General features: G+C 41.8%; 1 protein-coding gene across 17 annotated transcripts in view; it reads left to right on the top strand.

Annotated features, from left to right (window-relative positions):
- Positions 1-11,483: 11,483 nt before the first annotated feature.
- Positions 11,484-26,853, top strand: part of ptprfa (protein tyrosine phosphatase receptor type Fa) — a 437,857-nt gene continuing 422,487 nt past the window's right edge. For 6 of the 17 annotated variants that reach the window (XM_044200712.1, XM_044200711.1, XM_044200718.1 and 3 more), the window contains exon 1: positions 11,490-11,984. The gene's annotated coding sequence lies outside the window, so the exon portion shown is untranslated. Of the gene's footprint in view, positions 11,985-26,853 lie in introns of all 17 variants that reach the window. The other 11 variants (XM_044200719.1, XM_044200716.1, XM_044200714.1 and 8 more) reach the window with 6 other exon arrangements.

Here is a 26,853-nt window from a genome sequence, read left to right as displayed (position 1 = left end):
AACTGGTGTTGGCCAGGCTACCAGTTCATACTGTTGTTTGGGTGTCACGCAGGGAAACAGGTAACACGAGGGAATAGGACCCAAGCGCAGACTTAGAGGCAGAGCAGATGCAGTTCAGTAATTTATTATAAAGGAAAAGCTTACACGGATAGTCAGGCAGGCAGAGGTCCAAATCGGGACGGCAGTCCAAGACAAAGAAATCAGACAAGTAAACAAATCAGACGAAGCAGGCAAGGTACAAAATCCAAAAATCCATGCAAGGTCAAAAAAGGAACAGAAGAAACGTCCAAGCTGAACATATGGGAAACCATGTGCAATGTACAAATGCAAATGACAAACTGACATTGAACAAAGGAAAAACTCTACACTAGGTACAACTAATTAGGGCAGGGCAAACAATCAAAACTGGAAGGAAAAGCAAACAAAGACAGGAAGTAAAACAACAAGACACACAAGGAGAGGAGAACACTTCAAAATAAAACAGCAAACAGGACAAAAACCCAAAACTATGACAGTACTATGACAGTACTAGACAGGCTCTAAAAGCCAAATAAATATTCAATGAAGGGTAGATTAGAATAAAGATTAGAATAAAATACACATTAAAAATAAACATCCTAACATCTATGAGGCAAACTCAAGTGCAGTACATGATTATAAATATATGTACACACACACCCAAATTGTAAATGGTAAAAAGGTCAAAGTGACATTGATATGAAGTTAAATAGATAAAAACAAAATTATATAGTCTGTCATGATGTGACAAACACAAAATGTATAATCACATTTTTGTTTTTGGTAGGTTTAATATCCGAATAATTCTGGTGTTGGCAGCAGCATTACACATTCCCAAGTGTAGGTGCACTGTCCCAGTTGTTGTCAGTAGAGGACAGTGAGCTGCTGCTATCCCACATTCTGATAAGAGCAGCCAAACTAAACGGCAGCACATTTTCCCTGTCTCACTTAGCCTGTTTTATAGGGTGCTTTAACTGTCAACACTGCCCTGTGCCCGGAAAGTGTTACAGATCTGGGGGGCTCCGTGATCAGCGGCATGCAGATCCAGTTATGTATGAACCATACGGAAGCAACGTAACATGTGACCAGTACCAGGGGACCACGAGTGAGCAGCTCAGCATAAGCAAGGGACCAGAGTGCAGTGCCACTGGGGATCCTGGCCAGGAGGACACAGCACTAAATGGTCAAGGCGGCTTGTTGAACACATCACAGCTGACAACAAAGTGGACATCATGGATGTTCATGACAGGAAATCATTGGTCTGGGCAATCAAGAAAAGGCTCCACACACTGACAGCTGATGAACTTTTCCAACAGCATTGTTCACAATGCACAATGTAGTGCTGTTTGAGCCACATGAGGAGAGTGTACACTACGTCATCTAGACATGGGTGAAGGTCTAATGGAGATCAAAGGAACAGGGAAACCTTATGTCAGAATCCCAATAGGGAATCCTACAGCTCATAAGATCACCTTATCTTGAAGGCACATTTGGGAAATATTCAACCCATTGCCAAAATTGTGCAGACAGGTGAGTCAGAGCCTACAGAAAAATGTGATGCACTTTTCAGCTAGGTGGATACTCCAAATCTCAAGATGGATGTTCGAGATACCACCAGCCTAGGGCACCCACCTGTTGATTAAAGTCACTTTGATGAGGAACAGCAGCAGGTTGTATCTCCAGCTTACAAATGTTGATCCCTCTGTAAGATAACAACCCAGTGCAATAAGTGTATGCTTCTATTCCAAAACCACTCTATAAGGAGGTCAAGGAATATACTGTATTCATGATCTGTTGGCTGGGAGGGGTTTTCACATCACCTTATGCTGCGCCAGTTGTGTGTGTTTACAAGAGGGACAGCACGCTCCAGCTATGTATTTACTATAGGCTTTTAAATCAAAAGACTATTCCTGATAGGTATCCGCTCCCTTGCAAACAAGAGCTCATTGACACTTTTGGATGCTACCGGTGGTTTTCGATCTTTGACCAGGGGAAGGCCAACCACCAAGGCTTCATAGCTGAGGGATCAAGGTACCTAACAGCTTTTATCAACCAATGGGGCTTGTACAAATGGGTACGGATACCCTTTGGGCTCATGAATGCACCAGCTGCTTTCCAGAGACGTGTGGAGGAGATAATTGTCTCCCTGCGCGACGAGCTGCGCATCCCTTTTGTTGACAATATCCTCTGCTATGCAAAGACATTCACTGGCCAAGTGGAGAGGCTGAGAAGACTTTGAACTTCCGTTCACCCTCCATGCCTCTAAGGACTTGGAGCTGTGTTGTATCAGCGCGTGGAATTCCTGGCCCTTAAGTGGGTGGTGTGCAAAAAGTTTTGTGACTATTTGTACTATGCCCCCCACTTTACAACATACACAGACAACAACCCCCTAACCTGCATAATGAGTATAGCAAAATTGAATACTGCTGGCCATAGGTGGGTTAGAGAACTGGCAGATTTCAGGTTCAGCATTCATTACCAATAAGGCAGGGCACACATTGACGCTGACACCCTCTCACGCTGCCCTCTTGAAATTAGTAAGTACACTGCAGGGCCCACAGAAGAGCTGACTGAGGAAGTGATATGTGCCCCGTGGGAAGAGAGCCAAGCTGCATAAAGGAAGGATGTTATCTGGGTGGCAGAGTTAAACCTAATCCAGGAGGGAACAGAACAGCTGATGAACAATGTCCAACAGTCGATCATGGGGATCAGAGGGAAGATCCAGCCATTGGAGACCTAATGAGACTAAAATAATTCCACCAGGTGGTGACAGACGAGGTCAGACACGGAGTGAGTGGTCCCACAAAGAGATTGATGCATGAGTGGGGAAAGTTACATCTCCACAATAGGTTACTCTACAGAAAGACAGCCCAAAGATCCCAGTATTTAGGAGTTGAAAAGGTCCCTGATTTGGTCAGAGAAAGGTTTTACTGGCCCTTCATGAAGAGAGACATAGAGGACCATGTTACCAAACAGTGTCTCTGTATCAGCCAGTGGCAAAAATCAGGGTGCCTATGGGAACTATCACATCAAGCTCTCCAATTGAGTTAGTCTCTGTAGACTATTTACATCTGGAACCAAGCTGGGGGTCATTTCGTTATCACAGACCATTTCACCAGGTTCGCGCAGGCATATGCCACTAAAAACTAATCTGGAAAGACAGCAACTGAAAAGATATTTAATGACTTTATACTGAGATTTGGCTACCCCTGACAGGAGTGGGTCATTCTCGGATGTCACCATATCACACCCAGGCCAGGCCTGTTGAGTGGTTCAATAGGACACTGCTACAGATGTTAAGGACATTGAGGAAAAGGAGAAGGAGCAATGGAAGGAACATCTGCCTCAAATTGTGCATGCGTATAATTGCACAAAACATGAAGCAACACGGTTCTCATGGTTTTATCTCCTCGATGGCCGCCACCCCCATCTCCCTATCGACCTGCTCTTTGTCTCACATCACAAGATGAGACACACTCACCTTTCTCATGCTGAGAAGTGGGCCAAGAGAATGGCTGAAGCTTAAAAGCTCACATCTGACAACAACAAACACTGACATTTAAGAGGAGTGATTCTATAGCCTGGTGATCGGGTGTTAATCAGCAACTTGAACAAAAAAGGTGGGACAGGAAAACTGAGGTCACACTGGAAGGAGACTGTCTACGTTGTTAAGGAAAGAATGAATGGTGGTCCTGAGTATTGGGTGTGTCCAGAGGCAGGTGGTACACTTACCTGTAACCTGCATTGGAACTACTGAACTTGGTTAATGACCTGCCAGTAGACCTGAAACAACAAACAACAACAACAAAAGAACAACAAACAAATATGCAAGGCCCAGAAATCAGAATCAGAATCAGAAATACTTTATTGATCCCAGAGGGGAAACTCTTTTGTTACAGCTGCTCACTATCACGTCAATGCACACAGGAATAGAAGTACTAGGAAAAAAATATAAGAGACTATAATACAGGTCAGATAAATTAAGTACCAAGTAGGTATAAGTACAAAATTAAAACAAGTGTAAAGTGTAATACAAAGTGGATTACTGATTGATGATAAGTATAGTACGGTATAATAATACAATGTAATAATATAAGTAATAAGCAGTAGTGCATGTACTGTCAAGTGTAGCTTATTAAGATTATTATGAGATGGTGGATATTGCACAGCAGTAATAGAAGTATGAATAAATATCAATAAATTAAACTGAAAACAAAATATATTGCACCAGAGTATTAAACAGAGAATAGTGCACAATATTTCAAGTACTGCATGGATGTTAATGATCCAATGTCCAGTTTATTGACTTCATACAGTCATATAGACTGACACTTAGAGGGAGGAGTTAAAGAGTTTGATGGCCACAGGCAGGAATGACTTCCTGTGGAGCTCTGTGGTGCATTTTGGGGGGATGAGTTTTTCGCTGAAGGTACTCCTTTGTTTGACCAGCACTTCATGGAGTGGGTGGGAGACATTGTCCAAGATGGCATGTAGTTTGGCCAGCATCCTCCTCTCTGACACCACCGACAGAGAGTCCAGCTCCACCCCCACCATGTCACTGGCCTTACAGATCAGTTTGTTGAGTCTGTTAGCGTCCGCTGCCCTCAACCTGCTGCCCCAGCATGCAACAGCATACAGGATAGCATTTGGCCACCACAGACTCATAAAACATCCGCAGCATTGTCCACCAGATGTTGAAGGACCTCAGCCTCCTCAGAAAATAGAGGCGGCTCTGGCCCTTCCTGTAAAGAGCTTGAGTGTTCTTAGCTCAGTCCAGTTTATTGTCCATGTGTACTCCCAGGTATTTGTAGTCCTCAACATTGTCCACATTGACCCCCTGGATGGAAACCGGGGTCACTGGTGCCTTGGCCCTCCGTAGGTCTACAACCAGCTCCTTAGACTTTGTCGCATTGAGCTGCAGATGGTTCTGCTCACACCGTGAGACAAAGTTACCCACCACAGCTCTGTGACTCATCGCCACCGCTGATACATCCCACCACAGCAGAGTCATCAGAAAACTTCTGAAGGTGGCAGGACTCTGTGTGGTAGCTGAAATCTGGGGTGTAGATGGTGATGAGGAGTGTTGCTGACCACGCTGTCCGACACACAGTGCTGCAGATGCACGTGCTGTAGTCTACCAGTCAGGTAATCAACAATCCAGGACATGAGGGGGGCATCCACCTGCATCACTTCCAGCTTCTCACCCAGCAGGGCTGGCCAGATGGTGTTGAAAGCACTGGAAAAGTCAAAAAACATGATCCTCACCATGCTTGCCGGCTTGTCCAGGTGGGTGTAGATGCGGTTCAGCAGGAAGGTGATGGCTTTCTCAACTCCCAGCCAGGGCTGGTAGGCGAACTGAAGGGGATCCAGGAGGGGTCTGACAATGGGCCGCAGAGGTCTTCATTATGTGGGAGGTCAGTGCCACCGGTCTGTCTTGGATCCACTGGGACACAGCGTCTTCGGTACAGGAGCGAGGCAAGATGTCTTCCACAGAATAGGGACCCTTTGAAGACTCAGGCTCGGGTTGAAGACATGCTGAAGGACTCCACATAGCTGGGGGGCACAGGCTTTTAGCACCCCGGGGGAAACACACAGAATGATCCCAGATGTGAGATATAATAGTGATACAGACTGTGATGACAGTGACCAGCCAAGGACTTACTATTGGCTAAGGGTACCTTCTAGGGAGGGACAAAAGACAGATAGGAGGACACTCACATCTAAGTCTTCAAGAGAAACTTCCCAACAGAGAACCAGAAGCATGTCTACACCTGCAGAAGGGGGAAGGTTGATGGCACAGCCAGAGAAAGATCACCCCACTGACACACAAGAATACTTAGCTGATGTCCCCACACCATTCCAGAATGCGAGTGAGCTAGAGCAGGCAGTACCTGTTAGGGAAGATATACGATACGAAGATATAAGTAGTCAGTCCTCCAATAAGCTACCCAGAGATAGAATCAGTCAAGCAATCTACTGGAGAAGAGGGCTACAAAAGTGTTCACTTACCAGTCACTGGGTCAGCCCACTTACTACTCACAGGGTATAATTCAGTAAGGGTTTATGCAGGGCCAGTTGAAGGTCTACAGCCTTACCCTCCTTCCATCTCAGACACCCTATCAACTGAGTCCATACACCCACATCCCATGCTCTGAGCTTTATATGCAATGCCTTACACTACATTCCCACCCTATACCATACCCACATCTGTGTATTAGGGAGACATTCTGTACACTACCATGCAGCTACACTTGTACAAGAAAGATGTAATGTTATGAATGTGAGGTGAAAGGCTGAAAATGTGTATTGGGAAGTCAGGAGCAATTTCTTTTTGTTGAGGAGTGTGTGACATACACAAAATGCATGATCAAATTTTTGTTTTTGTCAGGTTTAATATCTATCAGAATAATTCTGGTGTTGGCAGCAGCATTTCACCTTCCCAGATATGGTGCAATATCACAATTGTTGTCAGTAGAGGTCAGTGTGAGACCTTACATGCCTCCTGGACTGTGGACTCGTGGGGAGTTGCCGCTATCACTCATTCTGATGAGAGCAACCGCATTAAACGGCAGCACGCTTTCCTTGTCTCACTTAGCCTGTTTTAGGTATGTATTTATGTGCACAGGCATGCCACTTGTCACAAAACAATATGGTAACATGTCACACTACATATATTAAGTGAGAGAATGTAATAATAATTTTACATAGTAGTAAAATGTTACATTTATGCTAGCTACGCTAGTTTAAGTAGCATTTGGATAATATTTTTTGTTCCTGCACGCTTGAGTATTCCACACCTTAGAGTTACTGAATTATATAGTTTCATAAGAATATGTTTTATTTGGTTAGGTTCACATATTAACTAACTTGTCTCTGCTAGTTGTAGTGAGTTCAACATGAGTGTGCATGCTCCTGAATAACAGTACACTGAGTGAGTTTACATTTATACATTGATGTACATGTACACTAAGAGATAAAGTGATGGCATCCACTGCATATAGGCTACTGAGTAAAGAGGGTAAGAGATACATGTGAGAAGTATAGACATGGATGTTGTACAGGATGAACTGTGTATATGTATAACTGAGTACATGATTTTATTTAACAGCCAGGCTTGTGTATATTTCTATTGTTTGTTTATTTTCTATGAAATACTGTTAAAGATCATTTATACACTAAGCAGAAAAGAGTGACAGACTTTGCACTGAAATTAAGTTTAATAAATATTTTGTTGAGAGCAGCCACACTAAACAGCAGTATGTTTTCCTTGTCTCACTTATCCTTTCCTGCGCCCAGGAGGTGTTACAATAATACACTGCTGTTTAAAGTAATGTAATGCAATCTCTAAATGTCCACGCATGGTGACAGTCTATCAGTGAAAATCCAACCCTGTCTCCTAGAAATGACGCTTATAACTAATTTCCAACAACAAATATGTTTTGGAGGAAACATAATGGCTGCCTGATTACATTAATTAACCTATGTGTCATGTCACAAAAATAGTGATACTGAACGTATCAGTAAAATGTTCACTGATTTGTTTTTGCCAAAATATCCGATCTTGCAATACAATATCCACCTGTAGCAACTAAAGCAATACTACATTTTTTATGGTTATGTTTAGGCACTCACAGCACTTAAAGCTGCAGTAGGCAACAACTGAACATACACAATGGAAAACCTTCCGCGTCTCTCTGCTGCTCGACTTACTAATGACAACTGGAAATCACATACTTTAATGGTGGTAGGATCTCATATAATCCCAAATACAGTAAGTAAAAGATATCTAACTAAATCAACCGTTCCTAATGCTGGATTTCACTTAACACAAAGGCTTACGGTGGTTATGGCAGTCCAGCGTAGGTTTTGATGTATAGATCAGTGTAGGATTTCACCTGTTGATAGCATCACCGCGACACTAGGATGTATTGTACGTGATCAGGCTGTGTCCTGCTTTAACTATATTCCCCATAGTAACTGTGTTTACATTCTTTCTTTTACATGATACAGAGTGACAGTGAGGCTGGCCCTGTTTCATTACTGAATAGTTGACCACTGCTGTGCAAATCTGTGTTTCATTCACTGTTATAGAGAGCAGTGTGAGCAGAAGGTTTGTGGTGGCGATGCCTTTGCTAGATGTGTGTTACTGGAAAGCCGCAGATTATTGAGCCTTTCTTCAACTTATTTGCAACAGAAACTTGAAGGAGCAAACAGAAGTAGTTAAGATGACCAATTGTGCAATCTTTGTAGCTTTGTAGCTGCCAGGAATGTTTGTGTACACATGGTCCAGGGTATTGCTTCCCCTGGTGGGGATGTGGACATGCTGGTGGTAAAACAGTTTTGAGGTCTGTTTGATTAAAATCACCAGCTACAATAAAAAACCATCAGGTGTATTGCTGTCATAAGTAATACATTCTTCAGTAATGAAGGTGAGAAAATAACAAATTAAAAAAAGTTTGAGGGAGCTACTTGCTGCCGCATCTGCATGTGCAGCTGTTGACATGGTGACACACAGCTATGAATTTCTGGCTTATTCAAAACATTGACTTAAAAGAGCTCTGCAGAGCTGCAGAGTTGGTGATAATTCTCTGTGGGTTTGTCATGACAAGCAACACCTTTCACATTACATGTAGGCATTTGATCCGTTGTTCATATACGAATATTGAAAAGTGCAGCTGTAAATGTGACTACTCAGTTGGTGGGAAACTATATTTTACTGTAGGCTACATCGGTTAATTGAAACAAAATTTCAAAGTGTACATCAGTATTTCAGTGCACTCAACCAAGACTTCCACAATGTTGTGTGCTATGCAATACATAAGAAATCAGACAAGCTCAATAATTATCACAAACATAAGAAAAGGATCCATGTGGTACATGCAACCATCTCATAGCACTGCCGTATAGCTTTTTCAAACATAACTACACACTTGACACTTCCCAGTAAGCATTCATTTGGTGATTTGCAGTTCAAGATATCCAGACAACCCTGACATCTAGGTCACATATAACAGCATTTAAAAGATCCTATTTCAATGTGAAGCACACTAGTGCCTACCAACAGGAATGCTAATGAACAGGACATGCTCAAGTAATTACAGTGTTGGGTAGAGACTGCTTTAAATTTTGTGCTTGACATATTTACTGTGAAATGTATACATTTAACATCTGAAAATATAAATGCATAAATACTTTTGTGACAAGTGTTTTTTTTTACCCAGGGCAATACTAACTTGGAAGAAAATGCGTCGAAATGTTATTCAAACAGCAAGCTCTGAATTTTGGTTCAGTTTTTTATATTGTAATTTATACATCTGTTTGTCTGAAGCCTGTTTTTGTAGTAGTCACATGTGTCAACAAACACACTTTTACAGCTGACTTGTAATTTTTTTAAGTTGTTTTAAAAAAGAACATAAAACAGTTATAAATTTAATTGCAAATATTATTTTTAATGTATATATTTTAAAAGCTGCTGCAAATTCAGTCAATTTGGGCCACAATAATCAAAAAAGCCCCTTATTTAGTTGCTTAACTCCCTGATAGACTCCAAAACAGACATGGACGTAGACAGCAGGGTGGACAGTGGATTTGCACATGCTTCTGTGTGTACTGCATTGGGTGTCTGCTTACCCGGACATATGCATTCAGTGTGTATGGCCCATGTGTACAGTGTGCCCAATCACTGTTGTGTGGTAAACCACTGAATCACATGACACCCAGAGTAGTGGCAGTAATGTAACAGGTTACACTTTTTTTATTGTCATATAGTTTTTTTTACACCTTCAGACCTCATTATCATGCCCTCAGTGAAGACAGCATCATTAACTGTAAGCTTTTTATTTTGCATACTGTTTTGCAACTCACTGCAATCCTTCCTTTCTAACTTACAAATTTCATATTTTCAGTATTTTAGTGGGAATATTTTAAATATTTAAGTCTTTATATCAATATTTTTCTTTTTAAAAAGTTCTTCCCCCTTTTTTATGTCATTCCCAACCTTTTAAACTTGTGATTCCTTAAAAAGAGAGCAATGTCTACTTGTGAGCTCTCATAGGCTGGTACTGTATGTATGAGACCAGTTCAACTGTAGTTGTTTTGTTTTTTCCAAAACAACTTTTAGAGGTAACATTTGATTTTATGCGAGAGTTAGAGGAAACATCGGAGAGACTCAGCCGTACATGTTTGAGCCTCAGACCAGATGAGGAATCTGTCGTGCACCAAAATCAGCGACTAGCAGACGTATCGGAATGGTAAGTGTAGTTAGCATCTTTTATTTGTTTATGTTGTTTGTTAGCTTGTAACTGGCAGTGGCTGACACAGCCTTATGCTGTGTTCCATTTGAACTATAAAGTCAGACTTTCTGAGTTCCCAGTCGGAAATTTCAACTGGAATGCCCCCTGTGCTTTCTCGTTTCTCTCCTCTCTCCTTCTGTCACTTTCAGCAGGTATTTCTGCCTCCGGAGCTGCAGAGTCTGGATCTGTGATTGTGGGCCACCTGCAGCCCCTGTGTTCCTGCTCGACAACTGCTACTACAGTTGTTGTTATTGGCTGTTATTATTCCTATGACTAAAATTCTAGTTGGTATTTGCATTGTGCTTCCTTCTCCCCCACCCCTTCTCTCTCTCTCTTTCTAAACCTCTTTCTTTGTCTCTCTCTCTCTCTCAAAACCTAACACGGCAGCCCACCATTGAGTCTGCTTCTGCTCGAGATTTCTGCCTCTTAAAGGAAGTTTTTTTCTTGCCACTGTCGCCAAGTGCTTGCTCGTGGTGGGATTTGTTGGGTCTCTGTAATTAATATTATAAAGAGTTCGGTCTAGACGTCCTCTAAAGGAAAAGTGCAATGAGATAACTTTGCTTATGAATTGGTGTTATATAAATAAAATTTAATTGAATTGATTTTAAGTCGGATTTCCGTCTTGGAAAGTCGGAAGAACCTCACCAACCCTGACCTCAATCTCCAAAAGCTGTAGTAATATACTGTTTATTAGCATTTGTCTTTTTTGTCTCATTAAATCAGTCGTACTGTCCAACTTCTATCTGTGGACATGCTGCTATGGTGTTTGTATGCGCAAAATACTGCGTAATGCATTGTTATCAACTGGTATTGCTAACAATTGCTAGAGGAATGTAAAAACTGGTGACAAACTTTGCACAGATACAAGTCAGTAAAAGTCAAGGTCTGACATTTTAGGGGACTTAAACATGAGAAAAACACACTTTTGAGTAGAGGGGTACATTCAATTATTTTACGAATTATTGTTTCATTAATATTTTCCACAATCTATTCATGTGATTATTTATTTCATAATTATTTATTTAATACTGAACACTTTGGAGCACCATACTGCACTGCCATACAGTAGCTACAACAACAGTTTGATACTGCTAGTAGTATCTCCTTTGGAACAGTTTGATTGAGGTTTGACTTCTGCTTGGTGCGGGAATCGAACCTCTGCCATGGCCCCGTAGCCTATCTTTTGAAATTTGTGTTAATCATATTTGCACCATTTTCTCTCATTACAAAATCCACATAATTTTCAGCAATTTGCTGCAAACGCTTGGACGTCATTGACAGCCTATTACCTCACTAGTGTTTCCGGAAACAGCCGAACGTGGCCGACACCTCCCGAGGGTGTATATGGACGAAGTGTTGGGGATGCTGCTCCTTCAGAGAGGAGCCACCGCGGACGGACAGGGAGCAGACGGATACCGCTGGCTTTCCGGGAACTCTAACCGACACTGAGAGAGAAAACCTCCACAGTCCCAGCGGCTGAGCGGAGGATTTACCTGACACTCCTCACGGTGCTTTCACGGCCCTTTTTCCTATTCACCTCGGGGAATTAGAGCAAGTGAAGTGTTGCTGGACTGGAGGAATTGCGAGACTCTTTTCTACACTGTGTCCATTCTGGGGACCTCTGTGTTCCTCTAGTCTTCAACATCTTTTCCGATCAGGAAATCCTAGAAAATGGTGAGTTACATCATTTTTCTAACTGCTTTGCTGTGTAAAGTGTCAGAGATGCAGCGCTGAGAGCGTCCTGCAGACCGGACGCGCTGCATGCAAGACTGAAGTGCATATTCACAGAAATCCGTCAACACTTCACCCAAAGCTGTTCAAAATCAATAAAATGCATACAAAAATCAATAGTCTGCAAAATGGCATATCCTGTCTCATAAGGAATGATATTACAGCTTGTCTAAAGTTAACTGTATCCGCAGTTCGCCATATAACAGAGATTGTATCAAAAAAAAACTTTTACAGGGGAATTTTGTCAACAAAGTCTTTTCTTGCAGATTAATATCATGCTGAAACAGTGTATGCTCTTTCATGAAACCGGCTTGGGTCACAGTTTTTTTAAATTCTGTGCCTTTGTGATTACTAAAGATTCATTAATCTAGCAGATTTTTAAATACAGTTTGGTAAGGACATCCCTCCTTACAAGAGATAATGGCACACTTGTGCTGTGCATTGGAAACCTCTGCCAGTCAAAACGCTGCCCAATGTCCTTTAAGATGAAAGGGCATTTCTGGATCAAAGCTGTGCAAAACAGCTCATCATTTCTTTGCATTATTTGCATCATTTATTAGTTTAATTTCTGGCCTTCTTTGGTCAGTGTGACCACAGTATGCTCTTCACATTATAATCCACTATGTTCATTGGTAATATGATTAGCAAACAATCCTTTCAAAAAATGCTCTTGCTGGTTTGCATTTATTGAAGCTGAACTGAATGTGTGACCCTTTGGGAAAATAGTGCGACTTGTGGTCTGCAGACTATTCTGTAATGCAGTGATGCTTTTAAAACACAAGCCTACGGTATTTGCAACACCGACAAAATGTCACGTTAATGGCACATGCTATTGTTTATAATGAACACTATATATAGCTAGAATGCATACAGTAGCCTATATTGGTTGCTGCACAGGTGTTTCAGTATTCTACTCTGGACTCAGATTTGGTCTCAGCTCTGTTCTGTTGTCTGTGGCAGCCCATGTGTTTGCACATTATTAGCCCGTTATATTGCATGACGAAGTATCTAGTGCTTCATTCTTTTGGCAGTTTTCTAAAACAAGAATAGCAAGCTGTCCTGTTCATGCTCCGGATGCAACAATCCAAATGCTGTAAGAATAAGGCAGAGGAAGAAGAAGAAGAAGAATCAATCAATCACACTTTATTTATACTGCACCTTTCAGACAAATCAAATGCAATTCAAAGCGCTTTACAAGGGACTGACAAAATTTAGGATAGAAAGAATGGATTTAGAGACTAAAACAATCAAAAACTAAAGGTTAAATGAATAAGACAACAACAAAAGATGTATAGTTAAGATAGTAAAAAAGAATAAATAAATCAATAATAAAAGTAAAATATTAATAAAATAAAATAAATAGATAATAATGATAAAATATGTATAAATAATAAAGCCATACAATTAGAAAAATACTGCGTAAAAGCCAGACTAAATAGCTGGGTTTTTAGTTTTCGTTTAAAAATATCAGTGTTTGCAGCTGTTCCAGAGGCCCGCAGCGTCGTGGCTGAACGCAGCATCTCCAGATGTCTCTGTTCTGCTTTGTGGAAGAGCCGAAAGAGAAGAACCGGAGGATCGGAGAGGCCTTCCGGGTTCATAAAGAGGTGGTCTGATGCAAGGCCATGCAGTGCCTTCTAAACTAATAATATAATTCTAAGATCAATACAAAAACTAACAGGTAACCAGTGTAAAGACTTTAAAATAGGTGTAATGTGTGCTCTCCTTTTGGTCTTAGTCGGCACTCGTGCGGCAGAATTTTGAACTAATTGTAGCTGATTTATTGAATTCTTTGGTAGACCAGAAAGGACAGCGTCACAGTAGTGTCGCCTGCTAGTTAAAAACGCCTGCATCAGTCTCTCTGTGTTGCTCAGAGAGAGGAATGGCCTCACTTTGGAGATGTTTTTGTGACACCCTGCACATGAGCCTTGAAATATAAGTAAATATAAGGTTTCTAGCTTCTTGGCTTGGGTTGAGTCCTGGTGTGTTTAGTTTGGAGGCCAGTTTCGCTCTCTGAGCCTTTGAACCAACGATCAGCTCTTGTGTTTTATCCTGGCTGAGCTGTAAGACATTCTGTGACATCCAGGCCTTTATATCTAAAATACAGTTCTAAAGTGAGAAGAGGAAGAAGAGTGCATGGCTTTGTGTGACATAATTGGCTGTCAGTTCACCTGGATTTGACAGTGCCCTAATTAGGCTGGGTGGAGAATAGAGAGGGAGAGAGGTAGGCAGAGTGAAGGAGTGCAACAGATGGAGGGAAGAGGAGTGAGGGCAGGGAGGCTGGAGAGGAGGTGGAGTCACAGAAACAAGATGCAGACAAAGAGGAGGTGGAGGAAGTGTGTACTGTTCTGTGTGTTGTTCATCTACCTTGATAAGTGCATCATCTGAATGCCAGCACTGGAAAGTAGGGCTGCACGATATGGTAAAAAAATCATATTGTGATTATTTTGACAGATATTACGATTTCGATATGATTCACCATTAGTGGGAATTTTCATTTTTGCATCACAATTTTTATTTTCACTGAAAAAACTATTCATCATGGTGATGTGGAATTTGCTGGGGTCTGTACCAAACAAACATGTTTTCTTCCATCTGCAGAACAAGATTTGTAGGCCGGGAATCTCTGCAGCACTACAGCATTCCATTATAAAGCTGTTTGTCACACATTTTACCTTTATCCAAAAATTGTAGCTTCTGTGATTTGGATATTGCACTTGGCCATATTGCGATTTCGATAATATTTCGATTAATTGTGAAGCCCTAATGGAAAGCTGTGTGTGTGTGTGTGTGTGTGTGTGTGTGTGTGTGTGTGTGTGTGTTGCTCTTCTCATCCTAATGAAGGCTGCCTGAGACTCAGACCTGAATGCTGAATGCATCACTGCTACACACACACACACACACACACACACACACAGGTACTGCTGCTCCCTGGCAGTCAACAGTGTCTTGAGAAGGCTCTTTCACATATATCGACACACCAATATTATTCACTTGCAATAACCATTCAAACATATTCTGGGATTAGTTAAAGGGTCATTTCACCCAAATAACAAACAAAAATGTTTTCTTGCTTCCCTTTACAGTAGTACAATGGAGGTGAGTACAGCTACAGTCATCAAGTATACTTAGCACTCTGCCAAGAGGGACTTCACCTGATTCTGGGTGCTAGATTGAGCCTTATCATATCATCAGCATGTACACGTCAAAATATTCTTGAATAATCAAATATCAATGTTTTTGTCTGGCAGTACCGCTGTGTGAAACAAGTGCTCCACGAAAATGATGGCCTTGCCTTTAGTGCCAATCTTTCTCTGCATTACTCTTAATGGCCTATACCGTAAATTAACTCTTGGTACCAATTAATTATATATTTTCAAGTGATTTTGTTGATTTTCAGTTGGCTTTTCGGTTTGTTTTGCTAGTTCAAAGTACTGTCACCTGTTTTAATCCACTTCATACACAGGTTCACAGTGAGGTCTATGGATTATCCACAAGTGCAGTTACTTTGTGTCTGAAAAACAGATGTTGCTGTTGAATTTTCTAAATGTAATTTTTCAATGCTGTGAGCACCACAAACAAAAATCCATCCACCACCATTGTATTGGGGTGGAGGCAGAGACAGTAATCTGAAAACTGGACACATGAATACCAGAACTATCTGCATTACTAGATATCACTAGAAGTAGGTGAGAAAATATGTTTTTTTTTTACATGATTAATAATGTACTGATAAATATAACACATTTGCACACATGCTTACTATAAGCTTCACTTAAACAGTAAGACATTAAATGTGCAAGTAGTATTATGAATTAATGTGTATTTTCATTTAAAGTTCCCCTCAAGACACGTTTTGAAGTATGTAAAATACTCTGCTATGATTAATATTTTGTTTAACATGGTTATCCCACATACAAAGTAAAAAAAAAACTGAAAAGGGGCTGGAAGCAGATCTACTCTTTCTCCCTGAGGATCTCTGAATGCCCTGCCCACCACCGCTGCGTGCCAGTGAGAGCATGGACGTGGGTGAGAGACATACATCCATGGTGAGAGAGCGGTGCGCGTCAAGATGGCGAGAGTTAGAGGAAACATCGGAAAGACTCAGCCGTACATGTTTGAGCCTCAGACCAGATGAGGAGTCTGTTGTGCACCAAAATCAGCGACTAGCAGACGTATCGGAATGGTAAGTGTAGTTAGCATCTTTTAGTTGTTTATGTTGTTTGTTAAATTGTTAGCTTGTAACTGGCAGCGGCTACACAGCGTTAGTGGTTGTGACACATACAATAATATCTGCTACGATGTTACAGCGTGTTCACATTGTTATTACGTAACGTTAGTAGATAGTGGAAGGAAGCTCCAGGGTCCGGTTTACATCCAAAAACTGCACGCTCTACCATGTTTGCTGTCAAAACCTTCACTACGCTAACTCAGTGCAAACTCTCACTCTCTGTACTGACAAGTCCGCTCTGCGCTGGAGGTTTCAGGTTTCTTTGCCGGTGGCGTTGCGATTGGCTTTCGAATTTGTGACGTCCCAAATCTAGCTTGCCCAGAGTCCATTTGAATCTTAGGGAAGACATCTCCCCCTTCAGTAGAGGAATGTAAAAACTAGTGACAAACTTTGTACAGATACAAGTCAGTAAAGTCAAGGTCTGACATTTTAGGGGACATTTTTGAGTAGAGGGGAACTTTTCCTTCACACTTTTCCAACTGCGACCCCAGAATCCTACACCAGTAGGATGTGGCATGTTTATTTTCAAGTTTCCATTTGCAGAACCAGATGTGTTTGATAGATATAATTTAATGACTGCAGGTATCTGACTGCAAACTTTTCCTTCTTTGTCTTGATCACGGTTCTATCTAAAGCTCTGGCTGCTGGTATCTCAGCTGTATGTGGGCTGGCTTCTCTTCGTCTCTGCTGACACTTAGCCGTCCTCCCCACATTGATACATTGTGTTTAATTTCAGGAATGAACAAGCATGAAAACATATGGGTGAGAGGAGAGGGGAGAGGGCTGCTATATTTTGGCATTCTGTATATACAGCATTTTCATCTGGGTTAGAGTCTGCACATTGAGACAAGGAGGACTACAGAACTCGGCAGGCTGGATCCAGTCCCATGCTCAGATGGTTCTACACAGGACCTTTATGGTTTTATAATTAGCCCTTTTAGAAAGCTTCTGTAGTATTATGTAGATGTTGATTACTTTACTGGAGTTTTGAGGCCGATATCCATAGTTGAGAATAGTAAAAATCTGATAACTATATATCAGCGATATTCTTGTAAATCACTTGTCCTGTTGATGTTGTCTTTTTCTTAGACCTAGTTTTGCATTAATTCGACAGAATACAGTTTGGTATCTGTCTACATAGATGGAGACCTTGTTTCCATCTATCCAATCAAATCTTGCATAAAGTAGTAACGTCAGCGTTGTATCATAGGCAGAACAGACGGTCACACTGAGTGAGACAGCAGCCTGCTACACAACATAAGAGGCACAGACTCTGAACAACAACCCATATTAGCTTCCTGCTAAAGTCTCCTTAGCTAACTTACAAATATGAACACATGTCTTGTCCTGCACCATAGCGTGTTGAACAAATGTAGCTACAGAGCTTTTTAGATTCAGATTAGATTCAGTAGGTTTACTGGGAAAAGTCAATACTGTACAATACTGTAGTAGACAGTAAAAGGATATGCACATTTGTATTTATACATTAAATGTATTTGTGTAGCAATGTGTTACATGTACTGTAAACAAAAAATTCACCTTTAACCTTTCATGTCATTTTTGTCATCTGGCAGGTAATTTGCCAATTTAGCAGACCTCACAAAATTCCATGTCATAGATATTTCTGGAATATACATGTATGTCTGATTAGATTTTGATAACTGAATGAATAATTTTGCATGTGATGGCTCAAATGATGAAAGAATGTTTAGAAGTTGTGAAGAGTATGACAGTTTCACTGAGAATCAACTAATCAGTTTTGATGAGCAAGCCATGTGCAAGTGGTTATTGTGTAAATTGTAGACAATTGGACTTATTCCTTTGCACATGTGCAAAAACACGTCCAATTTGCTTGAATGAATGAGAAATTCAAATCTGTTGTGAACAAAGATTTGAACTTAATGTTTTGAAAAAATAAGAATTCTCATTTAAGAATTGAGCGAAAGCAAATGAGAAAAACTGGAATAATTAAAAACTATTGACATTACATTAAAAGAACATGTGGACATTATTTTTCACTGCAAAAAAGGATGACTAAATGTGATTTCAGTTGGACTTCAATAAAAGCTAGAGTTGAAACAATTTGTCCATTAAATGATTAGTCGATCAACAGAAAATTTGAGTCAAATGTGTATATATAGAAATATTGCCAGTAAAACATTTTTTGCTGCAGTTTACTGCTCTGCAGTTTGTTTTGTATACAGTATCTGCCAACATACACACCAATACCAACATATGACCCAATATCGACCATTAATGCTGAACCTTTATTGTGCTTTTAAAGGAATAAACTACCTTATTTGCTTTCTTTCCGAGTGATATGAGAAAATTGAATCAGTCTCATGTCTGTGTGAAGTTCAGAGCTGGAGTTGTAGGACGTGGTTAGTCTGGCTTAGCATAAAGACTGCAGTAGGGGGAAACAGCCAGAAATGTAAAAACAACAGTTTGTGTTTTAAGAGTTATGTGGTGGAACTCTTTCTTGAACAGTTTATCTATCTGCCTAGCATTCCTGTGCAGCGCCTCCGGCTGTAGATGCAGCCAGAGAGTACAGATTTTGGCCTTTGTCTCTGTACAGGTGCAATGATACCAAACGCTGCACCCTCACTGTGACAACAAAACTCTGGGCACTGCACCGACTGTTGTTAACCAAGAAATAGTTCCAACATTTAATTCCCATTAAAACCACAAATTGTCGTTTCTACATGTACACATTAAACAGACAAGATAAAACAAATTAATTAGTTAGCTTTAGAGGTGTTGGTAGGTGTTATTTTTAACTCTGGACAGAGCCAGACTAGCTATATGCTAAGCTAGACTAAACATGTCCTGACTCCAGCTCTTTAGTTCACACACTGACATGAGATTGATATAGATCAATCAATTCTCATTTCACTCATTGCAGTCTCCCAAGGCTCAACAGTTCTCTCTTTCACATTCTGGAAATGTTGTCACATTCCTGAACTGTTTATCTAAAACAGTTTCTGGATGAAGTCTTAGGTGAGAAACACGCAGATTCAGAATCAGTTTTATGTCTACAGCTGTTTGCTGAAATAGCTGTTTACATGGAAATTTCAAGAGCACATGATCATCTTAACACTCTGCTGACTCCTCTGGCATCAAATAATTCTCAGTGGATAATTTTCAGTCTAAAATAGCAAAACCTGAGCTTGTGAGATGTTGTCTGGCTTTGTGAGGCTCAAAACCTGCAGTGTTAAATTAATTCTTGAAGGGCATTTTTGCTCTTGGGACCACTACTTGGGCCTGCACCCAAGATCATCTCAGGATGTTTTTAGCATTTCAGGGCTGCACTCACACATAAAACTTCTTGTACATAATGCCTCAGCAGAAACATCAGTTTTTCGTCATTTTCTCTTGTAAACATGAAAGAGAACAGATGCTCTGCACTCTGTTTTTATTTATCTGGTGCCACAGTTGTTTTCACAATGAGATCAGATTACAGCAGGTTGTGTTTCCTCCTGCAGCACCTTCAAAGAAAAGCATATTTCCTAATCAGAAGTTTTGTAACAACATAGAAAACTGCTCCCTGCTATCATCCCATCTCATCTGTCTGTAGAATACACAAGGGTTGTTTATGGGTGGTTTCTTCTGCCAAACAACTACAAACACAATGTGTATAATTTGTTATGCAAATGCAGTCTCTTGAGAAAGGTATATGTGGGTATGGGGAATGATTCATAGTCAGTTAGTGAGTTAATCAATATAATTGTAGTGTGTTGGAGCTACCTTGAGTCCCCTGGCTCTGGAAATGCACTCAGATGCCCGGGTTACAGGTAATGTTCTTTATTTTAAACACACACAATCTCTCTTCATAAACCGAGCCGCTTCTCACGACTGCACTTCTTTCGCTGCCCATCTCCGGCGCTAGTTCAGCGGCTTCCTTCTCTGTGCTTCTATCATCAGGAGACCAGCCGCTCCGTCAGCTGACGTCCCTGCTCAATGTGTGTGTGAGTTTTTCCTTCTCCCTGGTCCAGCATGCTACTGAGTACTTGGGGAGAGGATAATTAGTCAGTCGGTTTCAGCTGTGACAATTACCTCTCCCTGATGCTGCTCACCTGAGCCGACGCTCTCCATGCCCACCTCCACATACCCCCACCGCCCGATGTAGGCTGGGGAGCCATTGGGCCTACTCCTCCTCCTGGCCTATGAACTCAGATGGCCGTCTGCCACGGCGCCCAGCCTATGGATCACCTTGAAATTAAACGGCTGTAAAGCCAGATACCACCGGGTGATCCGGGCATTGGTATCCTTCATGCGGTGGAGCCACTGGAGAGGGGCATGGTCCGAACAGAGGGTGAATGGGCACCCCAGCAGGTAGTACCGCTTGGCCTCGACTGCCCACCAGATGGCCAAGCACTCCTTTTCAATGGTACTGTACCTGGCCTCCCTCTCTGACAGCTTCTGGCTGATATAAACCACTGGGCGGTCGACCCCTGCACCTGCTGGGACAAAACGGCCCTCACTCCCCTGTTTGACGTGTCAGTCTGCAGAACAAAGATCGCAGCCGTCTTGTCTACCTGGGGCCGCACCTGCCCTCCACCCAAGTAGTACCCCTGATAATGTACCTCCCTCCGTCCAACCACACACTTCTTTGGGTTTGCAGTGAGGCCGGTCTGCCTCAATGACCCAAGCACCACCGCCACCCGCCGCATATGCTCCGCTCAGCTGTCAATGTGGATGATGATGTCATCCTAGTAGGCAGCCACATAAAGAGCATGCGAACGCAGCACCCGGTCCATGAGGTGTTGGAAGGTGGCCGGCACCCGGACAACCCCAATGGAAGGGTGGCAAACTGGTACAACCCATACGGAGTGGAGAAGGACGTCTTTTCCTTAGACTCTGGAGTCAAGGGAATCTGCCAGTAGCCCTTGGTCAAATCCAGTGTTGTGAAAAAACGAGCATTGCCTAACCGATCCAGGAGGTCGTTGACCTGGGGCATCGAATAGGTATCAAACCGTGTCACATCATTTACCTTGCAGTAGTCCACACAGAACCGTATGGTCCCATCCTTCTTGCTTACAAAGACGATGGGGCTATACCAGGCACTGTGGGACTCTTCTATCACCCCCATCTCCAGCATGGCCTTTAATTCTTCCTGAACTGTTTTCCGTTTGTGTTCAGGCAACCGGTAGGGCCGTGAACGCACCGTCACTCCCGGGTGAGTTTCAATGTGATGCTCTATGAGGTTAGTGCCGGCAGGGGGGAGAACACATTGGCAAACCACTGTTGCAACTCAGCCACATTTGTTCTCTGGGACGTCGTGAGATGGTTGTCAATGGGGAGCGAGGCGGACCTGGCTGATTTTGAAACCTCTGGCCCCAACTCATCTCTCTCACTCACCTTCATCACCAGAGCAACAGGCTCCGCCTCTCTCCATAATTTTAGGAGTTTGAGGTGGTAAATCTTTTGCCCCTCCCCTGTCTGACCGCACAACCACATAGTCCACGTCGCTCACTTGCCATGTGACCACAAAGGGTCCTTGCCACCTGGTGAGTAATTTGGAGCTGGAAGAAGGGAGTAATACAAGCACTTTCTCTTCCGGCATGAATTGTCTCAATCTAGCCCCTCTGTCGTACAGGCGTGGTTGACGTTCCTGAGCCTGGAGCAAATTCTCCCATGACAATTGCCCTAACGTGTGGAGTTTTCCTCTCAGGTCCAGGACGTGCTGAACTTCATTTTTACTGGGGCTCAGACCCTCCTCCCAGTTTTCAAATAGCTGTTTTCAAATAGCAGCTCAAAGGAAGAAAATCCCATGGAAGCCTGGGATACCTCCGGCACTGCAAACAACAGAGGATCTAGCCACCTATCCCAATTGTGCTCGTCCTTGTGCACAAATTTATGGATCATAGATTTCAAAGTTTTGTTCAGGCGCTCAACGAGCCTGTCGGTCTGAGGGTGGTATACACTGATCCAAATTGATTTGATGCCCAATAATCCGTAAATCTCTCTCAGTGTGCGTGACATGAATGAGGTGCCCTGGTCAGTCAGGATCTCTTTCGGGATCCTGACTTGGGAGATGACCTGAAATAGTGCCTGTGCAACGCTCTTTGCAGAGATGGTGCGCAGAGGCACTGCTTCGGGATATTGCGTTGCGTAGTCCACCAACACTAGCACAAAGCAATATCTGTGTGTGCTCTGATAAAATGGCCCGATGAGGTCCATCCTTATGCCCTCAAATGGGACCTCCATTAATGGTAATAGGCGCGAAGGCACTCTCGGTATGGTGGGTTAACCATCTGACTATCGGGGCAAGACGCACACCAACGGCATATGTCTCCCTAAATCCCAGGCCAATAGAATCAGGCCATTATCTGTCTAGTGTTTTATTACACCCCAAATGCCTGGCCATTGGGTTGTAATGAGCCGCCCTTTTTGTCACTGGTAACTGCGTGACTTCTTCCCTTGTCTGAGTGTCACGACTTACTTGGTACAGCCTGTCCCTCATCAATGAAAAGTGTGGATATGTTTGTGCTGCGTCAGGGCGCACCAAACGACCGTCAATTTTTATCACTTGATCAAAGGCAAAGCGTAGAGTGCCAGCACGAGACTGCTCTAGTGGAAAAACTTCCATGGAGCACCTCTCCCTCGGCAGCTGACGCTCTCCATGCCCACCTCCACATTAATCAACAAACATTTTGATAATCGATTCATTATTTAAGTCGTTCATCAAGCAAAACATTCTCTGGTTCCAGCTTCTTAAATGTCAATATTTTCTTCTTGTCTCTGTTTTATATCCATGTGACAATGATGTTTTGGATTGTTGATCAGAAAAAACAAGCAATTTAAAGACTGGGAAGTTGCAATGGGCATTTTCAGTGTTTTCTGATATTAGATAAATAAAACAATTCATCAACCAATCAAAAAAAAATCTAGATTAATTAATAATTTCAATAATCATGAGTTGCAGCCTTAATAGAGAATATGGATGTATGAGACTACACTGGCAGTGGTGGCTCAAAGGTTAGAGCAACATGCTTGTCACTGGTATGATCCCAGCACCAGCAGAACAAATCTGGGTGGGGAAAGACTATTATAGCAGTGTGTTCCACTGCAGGGAAAGTCAAGGAACAAATTCTTGCCCCTCCCTTATTCCCACCACTGAGGTGCCCTAGAGCAAGGCCCTTAACCCCCAACTGCTCCACTATAGCTGCTCATTGTCCAACAGATCATGCTGTGATTGTACTGGGCAGCTTCCAGGTCTGAATGTGTGTAACTGTGTGTGAACAGGGTGTTTGTGAAAAGGAGAGCTTTATGACTACGACTGAAACCTTTTCTACGATAGAACACTCCTGGACGAATGAGGGACTACACCGTCTTTATGAGTGTGCTTTTAGAGAGTGATAATTCCCTGAATAAATAAAGGTTACAGTAAAAAAAATGCATAATATGTTTATTAGTTATATACTATATATCAAACCAAATGCATACACTTTCACGACTGAAATCATTCAGTTTTGGGGTAAACAGGGTGCGTCTCTGCAGAGCAGGGAACAGGCTCTGTATTGTTTCCTGTGGAAGTGATTGGATGGGAGTGTTTAGTATGGTGTTTAATTAGTCTCAAAACCTGCGTACATAAAAACCAGGCACGTGCACATGACGCGAACGCACAGAACAGTAACTGCAAGCGGAAAAGCATCCTCGTGAGGGAGCATTTCTGCTCTGCGTGCACAAATGTAGCCTCTCGAGCCTCTCTATGCGCTTGCAACTGCTCAACACGCTCGCTCGTCAAGTAGACTTTCGAGACTTTGGAGGTGGTGATGGAATAGACAGTGGCTGATGTCTTAACATAGGCTACTTGTGTCTACAGCAGTGGCATATATGATCCATGTAGTTTACAATTGCTATGAAAAAATGTAGACCCAATGCATAAGTAGGGAGGGTTGAGCTCGCGCTCGTCACAGCCCTGTGTTTGTGGGACTGCATTTGTGCACACGGAGCAGAAAAAATGAGCTTGAAAGTATAAATCCAGTTAGTACATATTTGAACCTTCTACTGTGGAAATGAATAATAGAAATAAGAATGGGAGGGGCTACAACTGTGGGAAAGTACATTTCAGAAAAGCTCATTTGGCCATATTGCATAATTGTTCTTTAAAAACAGGAGGTTGTGATTATAACAGGAGGTGACTCAGATTAAGACAAGGTTTGTTTGACGTGTCTATAATAGAAAGTGAGAAGGCTATTTACAGAATTGTGCCATAATAGCTCATTTGGCCATATTGCATAATTTCAGAATCAGAATCAGAAATACTGATCCCCGAGGGGAAACTCTTTCGTTACAGCTCACTATCACATCAATGCACACAGGAATAGAAGTACTAATAGAATAGAAATAGAAATAATAATAATTTAAATCCACAACAAGACAATTATTTCTAGTAAGAAATAAGAGATGTGCAAATCAAAATATAATACACTGTGTACAGCTAAGATAAATTAAGTACAAAAGTGGATATAAAGTATAACAGCTAAAATAAGTGTAAAGTACAACAGTGGATTTACAGGTTGATAAGTATAGTACAGTATAATACAATGTAATAATATAAGTAATAAGTTATAGTGCAATAATGAGTAGTAAGTAAGTAAGTAAGTTAAGTGTATCAGATTAACCAGATTATTAGATGGTGGATATTGCACAGCAGTAATATAAGTATTAATAAATAGCAATAAACGGGGAATAGTAAACTGAAAACAGAGTATATTGCACAGGAGTATTAAACAGAATAGTGCACAATATTTCAAGTATTGCAGTGGTGTTAATGATCCAATGTCCAGTTTAGTGACTTAAGGTCATATAGACTGACACTTAGAGGGAGGAGTTAAAGAGTTTGATGACCACAGGCAGGAATGACTTCCTGTGGCTCTCTGTGGTGCTTTTTGGGGGGATGAGTCTTCCGCTGAAGGTGCTCCTTTGTTTGACCTGCACATCATGGAGTGGGTGGGAGACACTGTCCATGATGGCGTGTAGTTTGGCCAGCATCCTCCTCTCTGACACCACCACCAGAGAGTCCAGCTCCACCCCCACAATGTCACTGGCCTTACAGATCAGTTTGTTGAGTCTGTTAGCGTCCGCTGCCCTCAACCTGCTGCCCCAGCATGCAACAGCATACAGGATAGCACTGGCCACCACAGACTCATAAAACATCCGCAGCATTGTCCACCAGATGTTGAAGGACCTCAGCCTCCTCAGAAAATAGAGGCGGCTCTGGCCCTTCCTGTAAAGAGCTTGAGTGTTCTTAGCCCAGTCCAGTTTATTTACTGAAGGGGGTCTAAAAGTTGGAAAAAAGTAAGATGATGAGATGGAGCAATGGCAACAGGCAGCATGCACGTTGGAACAATTTAAAAAAAATTACAAAATGGATGTTGTCTTTGCAATTGGTGGAAGCCCAGTGGGGTAAAGTTAAACGGGCTTGTTATAGGCAGCTAAGAACTGAAATTTTAAATAAACAATGAATAAAATAAACATCATTTTTGGAAAAGAAATAACCATCTCTTTTAGACAAATTGAATGAACTGCATACTGTTGAGATAGGTTTAGAGCTGCAACAATTTGAAGACGCCAACTTTCGCTTTAGGAAATTAAAATGGGAATTTTTGCTATGTTCTGACATTTTACAGACTGCAGCCCTAGTAAGGTTATGTTCCAAGGCTGGATTTTTACTAATTTGTGTTATTACAAATGTGAGTGTGATTTTGAATGAGGATTTCTTACATTTGGAACAGAACCTTGAAGTTCCACTTAGCTCCCTTTAGCCATTCTCATCCTTCACCCCCCACTGACAGAGTAAACACTGATTTTAGAAAAGACAAAGTGTAGAATCATGATTTTTTTAGTTGATGACTCAATCTTCCAGCAGTGTGTGACCATATTACGGCTACTGTTGAAGCTGACAGTGTCAGGAAGCAAAGAGTAATGTATCAGCAGTGATAGCTTTTGAATCAAAGTTTCATTTTTAAGTGTTTCATTTAATTTTGATAAATGGTTGAGAGGCTTTGATGAGCCTGCAGGTCTCAGGTTCACATGCTGTTGATATTCCTTTGTCAGAATTATAAGCCTGCTATTTACTGCAGTTAAGAAGACTTAAGGGCAGAATGCTGATAGCTGAGTTGTGGCCTGATGCCAGATATACTTTGCAGTTGATTAAAGCCTAAATGTCCTGATATTTGAAACCACTGAAAGAAATGAGGTGTAAAGTTTAGAGCAGATATAGAAATGAAGTGATAACTGAAAGAATCACCACCATTTTGTCTGTATCTCGTCTGTGAAGAATCTCATCCACTCTGCTCCACACTGCTGGATGTTATGGATGAATAGATTCCAGTGTTGGAGCTGTGACCTGGACGTGCCCCTGGATGCTCTCTGAATGTAAAACCTCCCTCATCATCAGGTCAAGGCTGTCACTGTATTAGGGCTATGCAGTCTTGAAAGTTGACAGTAATACCTATGTTTATTATATTTAAGAATGAAAAGCCAATATTTACTATCATTGTTTCCCCCACGTTGTTTTCTGGCCAGTGTATGAATGGCTTGACAATTAAGCTCTCTATTGAAATTAAGAAAATGTAT

This window comes from Siniperca chuatsi, linkage group LG6 (genome assembly GCF_020085105.1).
Source record: "Siniperca chuatsi isolate FFG_IHB_CAS linkage group LG6, ASM2008510v1, whole genome shotgun sequence".
Taxonomy (NCBI): Eukaryota; Metazoa; Chordata; class Actinopteri; order Centrarchiformes; family Sinipercidae; genus Siniperca; species Siniperca chuatsi.
This window is presented reverse-complemented; position numbering and strand designations above follow the sequence as displayed.